The sequence below is a fragment of the Anser anser genome, assembly GCF_964211835.1.
Source record: "Anser anser genome assembly, contig: HAP1_SCAFFOLD_97, whole genome shotgun sequence".
Lineage (NCBI taxonomy): Eukaryota > Metazoa > Chordata > Aves > Anseriformes > Anatidae > Anser > Anser anser.
The window spans coordinates 323939-331803 of NW_028153930.1; the positions used below are offsets into that span (position 1 = coordinate 323939).

Here is a 7865-nt window from a genome sequence, read left to right on the forward strand (position 1 = left end):
TTTTGCAATTTAATAAGCCCAAGGATACCCCTACCTAAAGTCGTCAAAAAAAGATGACTAGTTTTCATTTTTTAAAGAAAATGAAAGGAAATCATGCTTTACCACAGCATTATCACCAGTTCTGTGCTACCTCCAAATAGGAATTTAGGAGCGTTAAGATTTATAGCGTCAGAAAAGAAAAAGAAAAAAAAAAACCTCTACCCCCCTAAAAACTAAGCAGTTGCTGCTACATTCATTTTAGAACTTTACCAAATGGAGATTGTGCTGGCTAAACAATACAGAGATTGAAAGAGTTAAAAGCAATAAGCAACCAGTATTACTGTCCACTTTGATTTCCAGCCTAAGAAGCCCATACACTTAACAAGTGGTCATTTGTACACTCAGACTGATACTGGAAACACAGATGTTTTCGCAGAAAGAGATGCCCATTTAATTTTATGGAAAATTTATCAGACTCCAACGATGGTTCATCGCTGGTTTTAAAGGTAAAAATGAAAAATATTAATTCCCCCAGTTAGGCATTTAATACACCAAGAGCTATTGTGCCTGGTACAGTTTTGCAATTTAATGATACCCCTAACTAAAGTCATCAAAAAAAGATGACTAGTTTTCATTTTTTAAACAAAATGAAAGGAAATCATGCTTTACCACAGCATTCTCACCAGTTCTGTGCTACCTCCAAATAGGAATTTAGGAGCGTAAGATTTATAGCGTCGGAAATTAACAATTTTCCTCCTCTTTACTTTGAATGGTGATAAAAAGCACAAAAACTAGTTTTCTGTGCCCGAATGAACACGGAAGTCTGTACAAAGTCTATATGACCACTCAATCAGTATTTTTCTATTTGTGATCATTTCTTCAAGAGAAAACTTGCCTCAACGGGAATTTTAATATGCAGCTTCACCCCAAGTTGGGGGACAAGATAAAACGACTTGGTGTGTTCTAGAGTTGTTGCTCTCAACTTACAAAGATAACATAATTCTTAACCTGAGTAATCTTCACAGCCCATCATCTACTGTGGATACATGCCAATATTAACTTGATTTGATGTCTATGTCGTCACTGAGGTTTGAGAAAATTTTTCTAATAGTGATAAAGCATTGAAAAAGTTATCTACCTCAGCTTAAGACATTATTGGTTCTTACCTTTCTTCGTTTGGACTGGAAGTCAGTAATATCCGGTTTATCTATGTCCGGAGGCTAAGGGAAAAAACAAAGCATAACTATTAGAGGGCAATTTTTTTTTCCTGAGAGAGAGGGTTCCCTGCAACAAAAATGTGGGGGTTCATGGTCAACTTACACAACACAGCGGCAAAAGAGATGTCATTCTTTTAGCATCCTGTTGAAAAAATAGCGCAATAAATTAAACCGGCCACAGCGTAAGGAAGAATAGTTTTATCTTTATCCTTTGATGGCACATTTACTAAGTTTTATAAACACATGAAGCAAAAACAGATTAAAAGAAGTGCTATTTACCAACAAAGCGGTTGACAGCTTCTCCACTGCCTCCAAGATGCACCACGCTGAGGTACTCAAGGTAGCGTGGGACCACACAGTTTCTTGTCTAGCTTTCGCTCTCTTTTGTGCCTGAAAAATTAGCATTTTAAGTGTTACAATGGTCAATTCTCAGCTAAGGAGGCATGTATTTTATGTCCCAAGGCTACACTGATGATACAATCAATATATTCTGATGACAGAGAAACATGCAGTCACTGGGAGTTCAAGCCATAAAGAAGAGAATACATTCGGAGTTTAATGAAGTTTACCTTGGGCCTCAGTGCATCTTGCACGTGCTTGTTGCACGAGCAATAAAAGAACTCCGTACTTGTAAAAGGTCAAGACGGATGATGCCAGGACTGCTAAGGCCTCCGAAGCAGTAATCAGGGAAACAGAACTCAAGAAAAGGCTTGTGGTACAGAAAGCATTTTCAGTAACAACACAGACCTCAGAGTTTCACGATGGTCTAAGTGTACCATCTTAAAATCAGTGTATACAATCATAACCAGGAACTAGTTTTACTTCTCTCTTGCTTCCTCCCTTCCCCCAAGATTAAAGTTGGCTGCAAATCTTTGTCTTAAAAGATAAAGATCTGATTTAAACTGTAACAGATCTAAACATTACACTGAAAAAGTAAACTGTTTATTTGCACCACCCAACTTCAAATATCAGTCAAAAACTTCCTTTGGTGTGACTTTTTTTCTTCCCAGGTTAAACCCCTCATATAACCACACTGTGCTTATCACACGATGTGAAGACAGGAAGCAGACCACGCAGCATGTAAAAACACAAGTGAGACTCACAGAACCACAGAATGGTTAAGGTTGGAAGTGACCTCTAGAGATCGCCTGGTCTACCCCCCCGCTCGAGCAGGGCCACCCCGAGCAGGTTGCCCAGGACCATGTCAAGTCAGCTCTTGAAGACCTCCAAAGAGGGAGACTCCACAGCCTCTCCGGGCAACCCGTGCCAGGGCTCCATCAGCCGCACAGTGCAAAAGCATTTCCTGATGCTCAGACAGAGCCTCACGTTTCAGTTTGTGCCTGTTGCCTCTTGACCTGGCACTGGGCACCGCTGAAAACACAATGGCTCTCTATGCTCTTTGCACCATCCATTCAGGTATTTATATACACCAATAAGATCCCCCCTGAACCTCATCTCCTCCATACTAAACAGGCCCAGCAGTCCCTGCCTCTCCTCAGAGGAGAGGTGCTCCCAGTCCCTTGATCTTCTTGGTGGCCCTTCGCTGGACTCTCTAGTACCTTGCTGTCATTCACAGCAAGCAGCAAGAAGCAAGCTACTCTCTCCTTTAAAAGCCTAGTATTTTGGTTCCTCTTTTTACCATAATGCAGTAATATTGTAAAAAACAAAAATAGCCGACCAAAGAGGGTTCCCAGCTTTGCACCACAAGGTTTCAAGGTTTCCCGTAAGTGAGGTACTTGTACTGCCCTTTTTCCGTTGCACAAATGGACTGTCAGAACAGAGCCAGCAAACCCGCGTTTTCATTTTCTTCAAATTCCTTTTGATTTATCGATAAAAGTCACTTTAATTTAAATACATTCCTACCAAACCTGATTTGACTTTCCTTTTCGATTCAGCTCTAGCTAATCAGAGTTGTCAGCAGTTTTTATTTGCTATTTCCAAGAACTCTTGGGGGCAAATAACTCTCTCCAAGAACTATATGAATCATTCAAAACAGAAAGCATGTTACTGCTTATCTTGGGACTGCATTTAGTCCTGCATGCCTCTGTGTACCAGAAGAACAAAGGATCAGCAAAGTTGATTTTAGATATTTTCAAAGACTGCAGGTTTATACAACATATCCATAGCATGAATGTAGGCATGCTTGGAAAAGAAGATCCACAGATAAATATTAGCCAGGTTTGACTACTGTAGCTTTTGCTACCATAAACACAAGTTTTCAAAGTTATGCTGTCATTGGTTTTTTTGCATCAAGTTATTTTAACGTAATGTAGTCAGAGGCAGACAATGGCACTTGAATGGAATTTTTTGAAAGACCTAACAACAGAGGAAACCCCAACTACCAACAACTAGCCCAAACTGTCATTCTTGTTCTTTCTGACAAGTATTACCTGTGGTAAAAACTGTCATTAAAGAATTTAAACAGAAATCAATCTCGTCTATTTTTGTAGACCAAGAGGGCAGAAGAGCAACTGTTACCACATATTCAGCTCCCTGCTCAAAGCTCCTTTGGCAGTGCTGCTTTTTTTATTTCCATCACTATTTCCCACTACACTACTTTTCTCATACCTGATAAGGTTCCGTCTTTGGCTGCCTTGATCTTACAGCTGCACCACCGGCATAGGCCGTCTTTCCGGGGTAAAATGGAGAAAACCCAAGCTGGTTTTGCTTAAAAACAGACGTGCTTCCACGTACCTACGGAAACACAGTATGAGAAGTGGATAGAAAAACAGGTACACATTCAAACTGATTAAAAGAAATACTGTGCAGTACTTACAGGACACAGTCCTCCAAAAACAAATAAACTGAATGCAGGTTTCTTAGAGCTAGCTGCAGAATGCTGCGAGAGGGAATGAGTTCTTTCAGCTTCTGTGGGCCAGAGCAGTGACGATGAAGTATTTTTTAAAACTGCAACATCTGCCAAAATGACGTATGCTAGATGTAAATGCCTCTCGTACGTACAGAACTTTAACAATAAAGATCACACTAATTCAAGTTCTTCAATACAGAAAAATAAGCATGACTTCAGCTTCTTTAAATAGATCAACTTCACGTACAGACTGAAAACCAAGTATCACCTACAAACTTGAAAACTGTTCACAGAGCTGCAGGTAGTTTTCAGCAATCTTACCAAGTTAATACTGTGCTTCCAATGCAGATATTTTTTTCCTTCAGGCTAAGATAAAAGAGGACCGCATAAACATCAGTGCATTTGTACGGACAAAGCTTTTTTCTGTGTTGGTAAAAGGCTGGAGGCCAGCACAGATCATAATCGCATAGGTTTTAAACCTGGAAGATTCCCCAAAGGCTGCTCTAAGAGTTAACGATCTTCTGCCCACGTATGTTTTACGAAGACACACCAGAAAGTTCTAGTGCACTCAGGTTATATTGCTAAAGCCCAGCAACTCTACTCTCAGCTGTACAAAAGTTCTCTGCAAAACCTGCTGAGCACACGTCAGTCCCTGTCTATATGGGGGACTAGAAAAAGCTGCAAACCTGCTGTTCGCCCTTTCAGCGAGAAGACCTACGTACCAACCTACATCGACACGATGCTTATTTTTTATTTTAAAATGGTGTGCTTTCCTCAATGAATTTGGCAAAAGACATGAAAGTATTGACAGCTGAAGCCTTCTACCAAGAAAGGTCAAAAAACAGCCTATAGCTTATGACAGAGTAGTTTCTTTATCTTCTCTTGCTGAAACACAGGAAAACATCTCGTGTTCCTGTTTGTCACCTGCACTTACTCACATTTAACCAGCTGTCTGTTAGATATTCTGAGTCACTCTTCCTTCTAGACAATCAGCCTAGTTGTCAAGCTACGGCAAGTCAGCCTGATTTCCTACCGTCCCAGTTCAAAATTTACATATAACCTAGCTGAACGTGTATATTTCAGCATTGACTCTTTCTAACATCAGGGTATCATAAACGTATTCCAAAGCACGCTTCTATTAAAAAGGTGATAGGATTATATACTTCTAAAACACTAAAAATTCAATTTAATTCTCGCATCCAAAGTTGACATTCACCTATTTTATTTACTAAGGTGATGTGGAATATTAAAGAACGCAAGGTACTTCACATTAAAAAAAAAGTCAATTAAACAGAGAACACAAAAATCACCTTCATCAGATGCTCTAGAGGAGGAATCACTGGTTGTTGAGATGTTATCATCGTCTTGTTGAGAGGTAGAATCTTCTATTTCTTTTATGAAGGACAGCCTAGGACTGCCAATGCCAAATACAGAAGATGTCGAGGGCTGACAAGGTGGGACAGGAGAATCCAGCATGGTATAATTCAGACGGCTCCGATGAAGAGAGGGCCTTGTTAACACAACTGGGAAGTTCAGTGCTGATCTACTTGTGGATGGTTCTAGACAAGAACAGGGAGATAATTAGCTTTGCTATAGACAAGCTCACAGAAGCCAAAACCTGTTTCCTATCGACAGCCATGCTATTGCCAAGTTCTAAGCGCAAAAAGAGAGAAGCCAAATTTAACTTCTTCCTCACCCAGATACGGTTGCATCTAACTGTCTGGCTACAACAACAACACTGCTTGCGATACACAGTATTAATGTTGCATCCAGAAGTAGTTAACTATGAGGTTTTACAACACCACATTCTGACCCCGTGCTCAAATGCTCTAACGCTGACTTGGCCGTTCACTAAATCAAACATATATACTCCTTCTCCCATGTACAGCTTGCAATAAGCTTTACAAAATTTGAGATTACACGGTAAATTACAGATAACACTGCAGCTTCCATAATATTGGAACAAAGGTTACATTAATCTGAATACACAACATGAAAATGAACGTTTGCAGTACTTTTTTCCCAAGTTCTTCCATATCAGCTCACGTTAGAGGCAAAACATCATCTCCTACCCATTAACTATTGGGATTTTGACCCAAGGGACAAGGATGTTGACCCAAGTAACCAGATGAGCATTTTTCCCTCTTGAAGCAAAGGGTCTGCAAACAATGCCAGTGGCCTGGAATAGGTGGCCTTGAAGTCTATCTTGCTAAATGAATGGAACTATTCATGGGTATTTTGCCTGATGAAAGCCTACTGTCTCTCCCAGGAATCTGGGCAATTCAAATGACTTTGAGCCACTATCCTCTTGATACTTGAACTGAAGCTTAAACTAGTTAGTTCAATCTTCATAACCACTGCAGTACCACTAATTAGCTCTCCAAACCATGAGCAGATTTTTAGGACAGCACCATTTGAGATACAGAAAGTTCTTCAGGCGGAAGGCCACCCAATATAGGCTCCAGCACACTGATACCTCAGAACTGAAGAAACACATTGGTTTCAAAATGTAGTAATAATTAAAAAAAAAAATCTTATTCTTAAGCATAGTAAGCAACACCCACGGACAGCAACATAAGCTGCAAAAGGTTCCAGGGTGTCCACCTGCTCCTGATCTCCTGGAGTTAGCAAGCTTGCAGTGCAGCTGTTCTTACTGAAAGCTCCTTTCACGCAGTTACATAGGAAAGCCAACATGTGTTCCTCAGTCACGAAGACCTTCTCTATTCTTTTCTCCAAACTCATTCCCAAGCTACAGCTACACAGAAAGCCATCAATCTCCTTGTTTACAATTAGATGAGATTGGAGGCAAAGATATTTCCTCCTTATTTTTTGATTCTGCCAACAACAGAAGCAACTGACTTTCCACATTATCTATGGTTACCTACGCACGCTCAGACAAAACTTCTTTACTTATTAAAAGCTGACTTCCCCAAAACAGCTAATTTAAGAGAAACTCAAATAAGAATAGATGCAAATTTATACAACAGGACTACAGGAACAGTGAGAGGCACTGGATATAAGACAAATTAATCTTTCATGAGGTAAAGGAGTTGCAAACCTTGTTGCCAACGGTCAAATACCTTTTCAAAGACACCCCCTCCCCCCGCGTAGACCTTAAAGTTATTGAATATTTTAAGGATAATAATCTCATAAACCACATCCGTGCACAAGTTCCCCAGTTCACCATCAAGTTAACGAGGAACTTTACTAAATTGATCAAAGCCCAAAACAAAAAACAAAACAAAACAAAACAAACAAAGTCGGGACACGAGACGGAATTTTCCTCTGCCATTCTAGCATCTAGTCTTTTGTTTCGAAGACTGCAAAACAAATTAATTTTTTTAATTGCCTTAGGCAATTAGACAGATTTTCATTCCATATCTTTTAAAAGATGGAAAATGCAACCCAGCACACTTGCAAATGACTTATTTTCAGCATTTAGCACCTGGCTAATAGAGTACCTAAAGTTAACTGATGCCTTCCAAGAGCATAAGATGTATGCTTCGTAACTGTGTATACAGTTTAAAGCTAAGACGGTTTCACAAACAGTTGTTTCGACTTTTTTGATTGTTTGTTTTTTTTTTTCATTCTGTCAAAACCCTCATTCCAATTTCCTTTTGAAATTCAGATTCAAAACTAGAAATCTGTGAATAAATACAGATGGCCAGAATTCCAAATGATTTTTCACATACCTCGTCTACTAATTCCTGCTGGTTCAGGCGTGAATCTCTCATCGATTATGGTATCTTCATCTGCATAATCGTGATGATAGTTTACCGGAGTCTCCTCCTGGTTTGCAGATTCATTTCTGTCTACACACTCCTCCTCACGCTTATTGAAATACTTCTGCAGCCAGGCCG

The 7865-nt window shown here is 39.8% G+C and overlaps 1 long non-coding RNA gene across 1 annotated transcript; it reads right to left on the minus strand.

Annotated features, from left to right (window-relative positions):
* Positions 1 to 789: 789 nt before the first annotated feature.
* On the minus strand, positions 790 to 1658 carry LOC310891124. Its single transcript, XR_014577436.1, has 3 exons — positions 1476 to 1658; positions 1300 to 1338; positions 790 to 1199 (listed from the first exon to the last, which is right to left on the minus strand). It is a non-coding gene; the product is annotated as an uncharacterized lncRNA (long non-coding RNA).
* Positions 1659 to 7865: the final 6207 nt, after the last annotated feature.